Consider the following 13170-nt stretch of genomic DNA (forward strand, 5'->3'; position numbering starts at 1 on the left):
CTAATTATATTTTTAACAAAGCTATAATTCGTATAACTTATTTTCGGATCACCGTTTATTTCAAAATTACATAAGTTTGAATTTAACTTGCTTAATATCAATCGAAACATCAAACGAGTATTACAATCATTTAATATTTATTTTTAATATACATAATTTAGATATATTTTAAATAATAATTATAATAATATCCTATTTTTATTTTATTAATAACAACAACATAAAATTCTTCAAATTATATTTCGAACGATTATTTATATATACATACACACATAACTATTTACAATTAATTGTTCGTGAATAGTCGAGGGCAGTCAAAGGGTAAATAAATACGTGAACACAGTTCAAAGTTTTTGAGGTTTCAACATTACATACTTTGCTTATGGTGTCGGAAACATTATATCATATAAAGTTAAAGTTTAAATTTGGTCAGAAATTTTCGGGTCGTCACACATTATCTCTCAAAAATCAAGTTCATGAATTTTAGACTTGAAAAAGTCCACTTTAATTCTCAAAATCATGCTTAGGCTCAAAGTTTGGATCATTTAACTACCTAAACATGTTACACTACTTAATTTAGCAACAATTTATGACAAAAATCGGCCATAACCTGTTTATATCAAAAAGCCCTAAATTTGCTCAAGAACACAAACCCTAGATTACTCAAAATTTGAAGTTTAAGGCTTCTAATCATGTTAAATAGCATCAATCTAGGTTATACAAGCATAATACACAAGCAATTTAAGCATAATTACACTAAAAAGCATTAAAATCGAATTGGGGAAAAAATTGCTCAAGAACACTAATTTTTGGATTAAATGGTGTTTAGGTGTAGAAATTTACCGTTTTCCTTGAGTAATTCCTTGATAGCATCATTCTCAACATGATTTTAGTAAAAGATTTGATGATAAATGGTCAAAAATTGCGAATTTGGTGTGTGTTTTTCGGGTGTTTGCGCAGTTTGGAGTGGGTGGGTGTGTGCAACTGAGCTGTTCAGCTCGTTTTATTTTTTTCTGGGTTTTGGTCTCTCCGCGAGTCGCGGCATTTGACTCTTTCAAACTCCGCGAGTCGCGGTGTTTGGTTTTTTTTTTTTTTTTTTTTTTTTTTTTTTTTTGTAAATAAGCCTTAACTTATAAAACAAATATAAAATAAATTTAAAATTTTGTTTTCCTTTGTTTTAGGACGAGGTCATTTTGGATCGATGTCCTAGTCCGTCCTTCGACAAAATTTTAAAATTTGTCTTTTTGTAGCGATTGTTTTAAAAGCTAAGATTTTTGGGTTTTTTTTTAATGTTTTTGGCATACTTTAATTCAATAAGTTTAAAAATAATGATAATAAAAGTTCTCGTCCCTCCCTCGGGTAAAGCAATTTCGGTTCAAAGACCTAGTCTTCAACTTACGACGAATTTTAAAAATCATATTTTTAACTTAGCGAAATAAAGTAAATTTTTGTTTTTAAATTCACACCAAACTTAAATTTAAAATGCATAAAATTTTAAATTCACACCAAACTTAATTAAAAATTCATATTATAAATTTCACACCAAACTTATATTTAATTTTGTTGTTATACATACAAACTTAAAAATATTAATTTTTTCAAATATTGACAAACTTAAATATATTGATTTTACAAAGTTCAAAATATTAATTTAATATTTATATATTAATTTTAAAAACATGGTAAAAAAAATAAAATTAAAAATCTTTTTGGCTTTTATCCCACTTTAATCAATCAAATATTATCAAAAATATACGCCCCTCTTTTCGGTAAAGTAATTTCGGTTCCATGACCTAATTTAACTCATGACGAATTTTTGAAATATTTTGGGTTGATTGATTAAAGATATTTATACCTTAAGAATAAACGTTAAATTTCGCAGTGATGTAATAAATTTTTGTATGATATCAACAATTTTGGTCGCCAAACCTAATTTTATCGAATACCAATTTAATACTTTATAGCGAACAAATTAGCGTTTATTATCAAAAGGTTAAAAATGAAAATAAAAAAAAATAAAAACTGTACAGACTTACCTGTGAGATAGTATTCTTAGTGATATGATCTATCCCACTCATAAGATAGTCGGTTTAATTGGTTTTCCATAGCTACAAAGGCGTAACCTCGAGCATTCAGTGTTTTTTCTTCTAAACATATGAACGGTCCGTCTCTGCATAAAGTAACAAATTCGGTGTTTGAATAGGTTTGATTATTTGAACATTTACCTCCATGTGACCATTTTCCGCATTTGTGACATCTTTCAAGGTGTCGAGCTCTTTTTTTCGCTGCGGATTTTGATTTTCCTTTACCAAATTGTAACTTATTATCTTCGCATCTGGATTCTTTTCTTACTCCGTCCAATCTTTCTCTGATTACTGATACTATTTCACTCGGAAGTGTGTCATTATTACGTTTAGTGATCAAAGCGTGTAGCATTAGACCATGGTTTAGTTCATAGGAAGTCTTCATTTCCTAAAAAAAATAAAAATTCAGAATGGGGGGAGAAGACTAGTTCTTTAGGGTCTGATAGGGAAAGACCATTCGGGTTCCATTTTCGAGAACTACACGAAAACAGAAATTCTAACTCTAACAGAAATACATATTATCCTTTAAAGACTTGATTCTCCCCACACTTAGTTAGCTGTGGTATCAAAATTGTGATTAACTTCATTGTCGATTTCCATTGGACTATCTATGTAATGTTTAACTCTGTGACCATTAACCTTAAATTCAATCCCATTTGAATTTATTAATTCTATCGTTCCGTATGGAAAAACTCTTTTGACTATGAATGGTCCAGACCATCTTGATTTCAATTTTCCAGGAAATAGCTTGAATCGTGAATTGAAAAGAAGAACTCTGTCTCCTTCTTTAAATTCTTTTGAACTTCTGATTCTTTTATCATGCCATTTCTTTGTTCTTTCCTTATATATCAACGAATTTTCGTATGCATCTTGTCTTAATTCTTCTAATTCGTTTAATTGACTTAACCGTAGACGTCCAGCTTCATGTAAATCAAGATTACATGTCTTCAAAGCCCAAAATGCTTTGTGTTCAATTTCTACTGGAAGTTGACATGCTTTTCCATAAACAAGTCTAAAAGGTGTGGTTCCAATTGGAGTTTTGTAGGCTGTTCTAAAAGTCCAGAGTGCATCCTCCAATTTAATGGACCATTCCTTCAGATTTGATCCTACGGTTTTTTCTAGAATACGTTTTAAAGCTCGGTTGGTATTTTCAACTTGTCCACTTGTTTGTGGATGATAAGCAGTGGAGATTTTATGAGTTACTCCATATCTTTTGAGAACTTTCTCAAGTTGATTATTACAGAAATGAGTACCCCGATCACTTATTAAAGCTTTCGGTGTTCCAAACCTTGCAAAAAGACGTTTTAAAAAGTTGACTACAACTCGTGCATCGTTAGTTGGGAGAGCTTGTGCTTCCGCCCATTTAGATACATAATCAATGGCTACGAGAATATAGAGATTATTATGAGATTTTGGAAATGGACCCATAAAGTCAATACCCCAAATGTCAAATACTTCACATACTTGAATGACATTTTGTGGCATTTCATCACGTTGACTTATTTTTCCGGCCCTTTGACAAGCATCACAGGATTTGCAAAGAAGGTGTGCGTCTTTGTAAATTGTAGGCCAATAGAATCCAGCCTCATAAACTTTTCTTGCTGTTAGTTGAGGCCCATAGTGCCCTCCTGTTGGTCCTGTGTGACAATGGTTTAAAATTTTACTAGCTTCATCTCCGAATACACATCGGCGTATTATTCCATCTGGACAACTTTTAAACAGATGTGGATCTTCCCAGAAATAGTGTTTTATATCACTGAAGAATTTCTTTCGTTTTTGGTACGACAATCCTTTTTCAAGGAATCCACATACTAAGTAGTTTGCATAGTCTGCAAACCATGGAATTTCATTATAATCTATCTTCAATAGATATTCATCAGGAAAGTTGTCTTGTATGGCCAATTCATTTAGAACTCCTAATTCGGGATTTTCAAGACGAGAAAGATGATCAGCGGCGAGATTTTCTGCTCCTCTTTTATCCCGGATTTCAATATCGAACTCTTGTAAGAGTAAGATCCAACGGATTAATCTTGGTTTGGCATCTTGTTTCGAAAATAGGTATCTAAGAGCAGAATGGTCGGTATAGACCACCGTTTTTGCTAGAACGAGATATGAACGAAATTTGCCAAAAGCAAAGACAATAGCAAAGAGTTCTTTTTCAGTAGTTATATAGTTTGTTTGTGCTCCTTGTAACATCTTACTAGCATAATATATAGGTTGAAATCGTTTTTCAATCCTTTGTCCTAAAACGGCTCCCATTGCAAAATCACTTGCATCGCACATTAGTTCAAACGGTAGATTCCAATTTGGTGTTATCATGATCGGGGCATTAGTGAGTTTCTCTTTAGGAATATTAAAAGATTTGATGCATTCATCTGAAAAGATGAATGGAGCATCTTTTTCTAGGAGTTTATTCATAGGAGTGGCAATTTTAGAAAAATCTTTTATGAAACGTCGGTAAAAACCGGCATGCCCTAGAAAACTCCTAACTCCTCTAACATTGGAGAGATGTGAAAGTTTAGCAATTACATCTACTTTAGCTCTATCCACTTCAATTCCTTCTTTTGAAATTTTATGACCAAGAACGATGCCTTCTTTAACCATGAAATGGCATTTCTCCCAATTAAGAACTAGATTTGATTGTTCGCATCTAATCAGCATTCGTACAAGATTAGCTACACATGCATTCTTTTCTGGTGTCGTGAAAAATCGCCATCATACACCTTTGAAAAGTCATCCATGAAAAGTATCACCGAAGACTGAAAAGTTATCCATGAAAACTTCCATGCATTCTTCTATCATGTCGTGAAAAATCGCCATCATACACCTTTGAAAGATTGCAGGGGCGTTGCAAAGTCCAAATGGCATGCGTTTGTAAGCAAAAGTACCATAAGGGCACGTGAACGTAGTTTTCTCTTGGTCCTCGGATGTTATTGGAATTTGAAAATATCTGGAAAAACCATCAAGAAAATAATAGTAACTATTTCCGGCTAATCTTTCCAACATTTGATCAATAAAAGGTAAGGGAAAGTGATCTTTTCTGGTGGCGTCATTTAATTTTCTATAATCAATACATACACGCCATCCTGTTACAGTTCTAGTTGGAATAAGCTCATTTTTTTTATTTATAATGACAGTCATGCCACCCTTCTTAGGCACGCATTGAACTGGGCTTACCCATGGACTATCAGAAATTGGATAAATTAAACCTGCATCTAGCATTTTAATTATTTCTTTTTTAACAACATCTTGCATATTCGGATTTAGTCTTCGTTGGCGCTGCACATACGTTTTATGACCTTCTTCCATAAGGATTTTATGTGTGTAATACGAAGGACTTATTCCTTTAATATCATGAATCTTCCATGCAATGGCTGGTTTATGAGCTTTCAACACAGAAATGAGTTGTGATTTCTCATTTTCAGTAAGAGAAGACGATATTATTACAGGTAATTCAGATTCACCATGTAAATAAGCGTATTCCAAATGGTTTGGAAGTGGCTTTAATTCTAATGTCGGTGGTTCTTCTATCGATGATTTATATCGATATCTGTCTTCTTCTTTTAGCATTTGAATTTCTTCTGTTGTTGGTTCATATCCATTAGCTATTAGTGTAGCTAACATTTCAGCTTCATCAATTGGTTCATTACCTTCTCCTAAAGAACATTCTCATGTTCCTTGTAATTCTGGAAATTCTTCTAACAATTCTGCATGTGAATCTATAGTTTGAATATAATAACATGTATCATCTGTAGATTGCGGTTGTTGCATTGCTCTATCAACTGAAAAGGTAACACTCTCATCCTCTATACTTAGGGGCAGTTTCTTACCAAACACGTCTATCATTGCTTTAGCCGTGTTTAAGAATGGTCTTCCTAATATGAGAGGAACTTGAGAATCTTCTTCCATGTCCAGAACAACAAAATCTACTGGAAATACTAAAGTACCAACTTTAACTAGCATGTTCTCCATTATCCCTCTAGGATATTTTATTGATCGATCGGCTAGTTTTATGCTTATTCTTGTTGGTTTCAATTCTCCAAGGTCTAGTTTAGCGTATAGTGAATACGGCATTAAATTTATACTAGCACCTAAGTCTGCCAATGCTTCTATTGAACTAAGACTACCCAGAAAACATGGAATTGTGAAACTTCCTGGATCAGATAATTTTTCTGGTATCTTATTCAACAGCACTGCTGAACAATTAGCATTCATAGTAACGGCCGAGAGTTCTTCCATTTTCTTTCTATTTGTGATTAGATCTTTCAAGAATTTAGCATATCTAGTCATTCCTGAAATCACATCAATGAAAGGAAGATTTACATTTATCTGTTTAAACATATCCAAGAATTTGGATCGCTCAGCTTCAAGTTTCTCTTTCTTCATTTTACTCGAGTAAGGAAGTGGTGGTTGGTATGGTTTAACATAAGGTTTATCCTTAGCTGTGTTATCTTCATTAACCTTTTCAACTACCGGTTCTTTTTTCTTATCTTGATCAGGTTGTGGTTCTTGTGGAGTAGGAATAGCTTCATCAGAAGTTACAGGTATTTCAGGTGGTTTAAGTGTTGTACCACTTCTTGTGGTAATGGCTTTAGATGTTTCATTTCGGGAGTTAGCATTTGTATCACTAGGTAAACTTCCTGGTTTTCTTTCACCTATTAACCTTGCTAGGTTACTTACTTCTTGTTCCAAGTTTTGAATAGAAGCTTGTTGATTTCTAAATGCTTGAGCATTTTATTCATTAGTTTGTTTTTGAGATGTGAAAAACTGCGTTTGAGTTTCAACTAGCTTCGTCATCATATCTTCTAAATTTGGCTTTTTATCATCGGTTTGTGGTGGTTTGTTTTGAGAATTAGGTCTTTGCTGATTGTAAGTATTATTGGATACTTGTTGATTGCTAGGACCTTGTTGGTTGTTGTATGGAACATTTCTGTTATAATTCTGGTTTTGATTGTAGATCGGTCTTGGCGGTTGATAATTATTCTGATAATTATTTCCAGGCCTTTGGTTTATGTATGAAATATTCTCTCTTTGTTCCATTGTTAATTCAATACTGAGACAATCTTTTGTCAAATGTGGTCCTCCACACTGCTCACAACTAATTCGTATTGAGTGGATATCTTTAGTCATCTTTTCCATTCGTCTCTCGACAGTATCTATCTTTGCGGAAATGGAATCTAAGTCATGGCTAGAATCGGCTCTAGCTGCTTTAGATGATCTAACGATATCTTTTTCTTGGTGCCACTCATGTGAGTGGGAAGCAGTGTTATCAATAATTTTGTAAGCATCAGTTTCAGTTTTCTTCATAATGGAACCACCAGCTGCAATATCTATGTCTTTTCTTGTAGTGATGTCGCATCCTTGGTAGAATATTTGTACTATTTGACAGGTATCTAAACCATGTTGCGGACATCCTCTTAATAACTTTCCAAATCTTGTCCACGCCTCATATAGAGTTTCATTTGGCTTCTGTGTGAACGTAACAATTTCTCCTTGAAGTCTTACGGCTTTAGATGCCGGAAAGAATTGTTTAAGAAATTTTTCAACTAAAACGTCCCATGTATCAATCGCCCCTTCAGGTAACGATTCCAACCAATCTTTGGCTTCTCCCTTTAAAGTCCAGGGAAATAACATGAGATATATCTGTTCATCCTCAACTTCTCTTATTTTAAATAGAGTGCAAATCCTATTAAAGGTACGAAGATGTTCATTTGGATCTTCCTTCGGCGCACCACTAAATTGGCATTGATTAGTCACCATATGTAGAATTTGTCGTTTGATTTCATAATCTGGCGCATTAATGTCTGGATGAGTAATTGCGTGTGTGACGACCCGGGAATTTCCGACCAAATTTAAACTTATTCTTTATATGTTCCGACACGATAAGCAAAATCTGTAAAGTTGAGTCTCAAAAAGTTTGAACTATTTTCATATATTCATGTGACCTTCGACTGTCCCCGATGATTCACGAACCATTGCTTGTAAATATGTGAATATATATAAATATGTGTATATATAAATATATGTATATATATATATATATATATATATATATATATATATATATATATATATATATATATATATATATATAATAACATGAACAGTAATAAACTATTATATACATTTATTGTTATAAATAAATATGTACAATAAAATACATTGTAATCAAAACTATTATTTTATATGTATATTTCTTGTATATATATATATATATATATTGTTATATTTAATTTAACTATTTAATATATATTTATTTGCGTAGTAAATTTTGTTATTTAAAACTGTTTATATATATACATAGTGTATATTGAATATAATTAATTTTGAGTTTAAATGGTAAGTGTTTGTAACTTTCGGTTGACGTTTAATTATTTTTAAAATAGGTCTAATATATATGTATGTAGTTTAAAAATAAAAGTTGTTCCAAAATATGATTAAAAAGATAATAGTTTTGATAAATATTTTTTTTACCTTTCCAAACTAAGTTTTTTTGTACTCCGTCCATATAAATTGGAACAGAAAATAAATAATTATCGAATCTTTTTTATCAGGTTTCAAACAGGTAATGACTGAAATAAATAAAAGGACTTAATTTTAAAATATGAGATTTTTCTGAATTAAATTTTCCGTAACTGTTTAGCAATGGACACGCTCCGTGAAAAACTGTCGGTACATATGAACAAGACTCAAGCTAGTAACTGTTTTCATTTAGAATTTTTATCTGCTAGCTTTACCTTTACTGTTGTTGATTCAATTCACAAGTATTATCATATTCATATTATTATATTGAATTATTGTTATATATATATATATCACACATGCTTGATCACATATTTCAACAAGAATTCTCTGTCTTTTATCTCCTTCTTACTTAATCATTAACTTAACAGTTGTGCACTAGTGGCCTTCTGTTTACTTTTTCGTACAATCACCTTTAATTGATTGTTGTTATTAGACCACACAACCACATGCTATTATTTTACCACTATTATTTTACCATCTGCAACTAGTTAGAATCTCAAACCAAGACAACACCACTATCCGAATTTGTTATATATCACTATGTAAGTTGTTTCATGTCTCCATATTCCACATGTGATTTCTTTTAACCATTAGATTCAATTATATATATCTATATCTATATATTACATAGGGTACACGCAATTAAATTCATTCACTTAATTATCAACTTGACACAAACACATTATTGATTCTTCAATCAAAGAAACCCCACAAGTTGTTTCCTTTCAATTCACGAGCCATATATCAACTTTACTTCTTTTCATTTTACTTTTGTTCTTCATCTTTGAATTATATTTGAGTAAAATATCTATCATCATCCAGCTTCATTTTCGGTGTATCAAACCACCTTAAACCGCCACTCGCAACCACCTCAAACCATCACCATGACATGTTCGAACCATCCCTCCTGTTTTTTGTTAATTCTCGATGAACCCACAACATTCACCGAACCCATTCTCTGCAGCTACTGTGTTCGATTGACAACAACACCTCCGATCATCACTTCATATTTATAAACTATATTACCCTAATACTGTACGCTTGTTCTTGTTTCATAACCCATCGACTGCTTGCTATTGCTACATCTTCTGTTCGATCGGGCAGTAACAAGAACCAAGAAACCCACATCACCATACTGCTCGACTTATTGCTAACTGTTGTTGCTATTGGTTTAGACCCAACCCATGATCACCACAAGAATCAAACGATAACTATTAGATACTGATTCTACTCAACCCATACCCATCATCGTCTTCTATTTACTATTTCGAACCACACCAAACCTGCAACATAGCTTGTTACAATTAAAGGCTGTTGTTCGAACTGATATTCTTTTCTACTCTCAATCCAACATCAACCACCTGCGATTGAGCTGCAAACCAACGCCATCATCAAACCACCAACCGAACACTTTTGGTTTAATATTACTGTTGCAACCGGAACCAGCACCTGTAACTATGTTCCTGTTTGATGAATCTCATCGCCATCAGAACCATCTTATTCTTTCTGCTGACTCGAAGTCTTAAGATTGATTGACGAAGTTGCTGTTACTATTCCGTCTCTACTTCTGGTTCCGGTCAACACCCACACGCCATCACCGAACATTTTTTTTTTTGGGTATTGATGTTCGTTTCCTTCTGTTTCTATAAGAATGATAATTGATGATGATTAATGATGATATGATGATGATAATTGATAATGATTAACGATGATGATGAGCGATAAAGATTGAATCGAAAACCCCAATTGCTGTGTTCCTGTTCGTTTCTACTAAACTAATCCACGAAATCAGTATTGGACTTTAAATTAAATTGAGGAATTGTTAAGTGTCTCTTGGGCTTATCTAGTAGTTGGGCTAATCAAGTCTTTGGGTTATTAAAATAGATTGGGCTAAGACAGAAGGAACGTAACATATATACATAGGTTAGGAACAAATTCAGAAAAACGAAATCAGATGGAAGGTTAGGAGTGTTGGGTGGAACGGGAGGTCATGGGTTCGAGCCTGGACTTTGCCATTTTTTTTAGGAAAGCTTTTAAGGTAGTTTTATTTATTATTATTATTATTATTATTATTATTATTATTATTATTATTATTATTATTATTATTATTATTATTATTATTATTATTATTATTATTATTATTATTATTATTATTATTATTTTATTATTATTAGTATAAGTATTATTATTATTATCATTATTAGAATTATTATTATTATTATTATCATTTTTAATACTATCATAATTATTATTATTATTATTATTATTATTATTATTATTATTATTATTATTATTATTATTATTATTATTATTATTATTATTATTATTATTATTAAAAGAACCTTTATTTTTTTAAAATTTTCATTTTTATTAAAATTATTAGTATTATCAAAATTATCATTTAAAATTATCTTTTTTATTAAGATTTATATTATATTTATAACTAATATTATTAGTAAAACTACCTTTTAATTAAAATTTCATTTTCGTTATTATTATTATATCATTATAACAAATAAATATTTTTTATATAAAAATATACTTATAATAAAATTATATTAACATTACCTATAAATATTAACATTTCTATTATGTATATAAAAAATAAATACATATATAACACGCAATTTAAGATATGAATATATTAGAGTTTAATACAAATTATATATAAACTACAACATTAAATATACAAATACTATATAATTAATAGATGGAATTATTTGATCTTCATTATATACTTTAATATATACATGAATGATCTAGGTTCGTGAATCCGAGGCCAACCCTGCATTGTTCAGTGTCATCATATGTATTTTTACTACAAAATACAGTATTGTGAGTTCATTTGATTTCCTTTTACTCTTTACATTTTTGGGACTGAGAATACATGCGCTGTTTTTACAACTGCTTTATTTAAATGCTTTTGAAATATATTTTGAACTGTGAATACATGAAATACTTTTATAAATGTTTGACGAGATAGACACAAGCAAAACATTCCTCGAATGAATTATTATGCAGACAGAAGTTCTGCGGATTATTATTGAATTATGTGGACATGATAATTGCCACCATTGAATTATGTAGACATGATAATTGCCACCATTGAATTATGTGGACATGATAATTGCCACCAATTGATATAAATGTTATGTATCGGGAGAATGATTTTATACACAGGTTATGTGTATGTTATTTTGTTCACGAGATATGTGTACGGTTACTAAGATTTAAGAAAAATGATTTCGTACACGAGAAATGTGTACTGTATTTAAAAGATATCGCATGTACATTACAGGTGGGTATAGGATTCGGGCCCATTTGTACCATGCAACATTTAAATCTTGTGGTCTATCAAAATGATGAATTTTATTGTTTTATGATAAACTTATGAACTCACCAACCTTTTGGTTGACACTTGAAAGCATGTTTATTCTCAGGTATGAAAGAAACATTCCGCTGTGCATTTGCTCATTTTAAAGACGTTATTTGGAGTCGATCATCGTAATGGAACCAGATGTTGGTGACTTCGTCCAGATGGATTAGGACGGGTCCTTTCAGCGTGACCTTGGCCAGTGCGTTTAGCTCTCATTCGGTCTTTCATACTTAAAGGTTCCAGATTTTCCATGATTGAATTTGTTGAATCCGAATCACTAGAGGATTCTGATTTAATGGTTCGTTCCTCAACAATCTCTGTTTGAATGATTGGTGGTTCCAGAGGAAAATTTAATGGTTCAGGATCTATGAATTGTCCCTGAATATTATTCGGATTCTCAATTGTGAGGTCGGGTTCAAAAAATGGATTATCGGAAATTTGAATTGGAGTACTTGGTCGACTGGATGGCGATTCTAAAGGAAAATCAATGGCGGTAATATTTGCTAGATGTCTTGATCTAGTTACAGGTGGTGAACGTCTTGCTCGGTACATTCACTGAATATCCTATTAGTTTTTTTAAAAGGAAAGAAAAATTATATAAGTTATCCAATTAATAGACTTTTCTGATTTTGCCCACGTTTCGAATAGCCAAAAGATGCAGCAGAGGGGCAGGATTCGTTTGGTCTCAATATAATTGAGGACTGTTTGGCTCTAATAACCCGGTCCACGTACAAATCCAACTATTACTACGAACCAGAAAATTTTGATGTCTATCAATTTAACCACTTAAAATAAATTTTCGTAATTTTAAGAAATTTAGATAAGAAGTAGAATAAAAATCTATGTCCTAAAACTAGAATTGCGAGAAATAAGAAAGAAAAAAAGAGCGTCGAAAAAGAAAAAGAAAAGGTTGAAAAATAAAAGGCGTCGAAAAATAAGAAATAAAAATAAATGACTTATAGAACTTAAAAACACTCGACTAACCCAACCTTATTACTATCACTAACTTAAAATTATAATCGCAAATTGAGATTACTAATTGGAATGATAATTGATACATAGGTAAAAGGCGTCTAAAAATATTAAAGCTTACAAGTAAAACTATATCCCAAATGGCAATAACTTAAAAAATAAAAGCACTAAAATTTAAAAAGGCGTCGCAAAATTCTAAAGCACCTAGATCTT

This window comes from Rutidosis leptorrhynchoides, chromosome 10, assembly GCF_046630445.1.
Source record: "Rutidosis leptorrhynchoides isolate AG116_Rl617_1_P2 chromosome 10, CSIRO_AGI_Rlap_v1, whole genome shotgun sequence".
NCBI classification, from domain to species: Eukaryota; Viridiplantae; Streptophyta; class Magnoliopsida; order Asterales; family Asteraceae; genus Rutidosis; species Rutidosis leptorrhynchoides.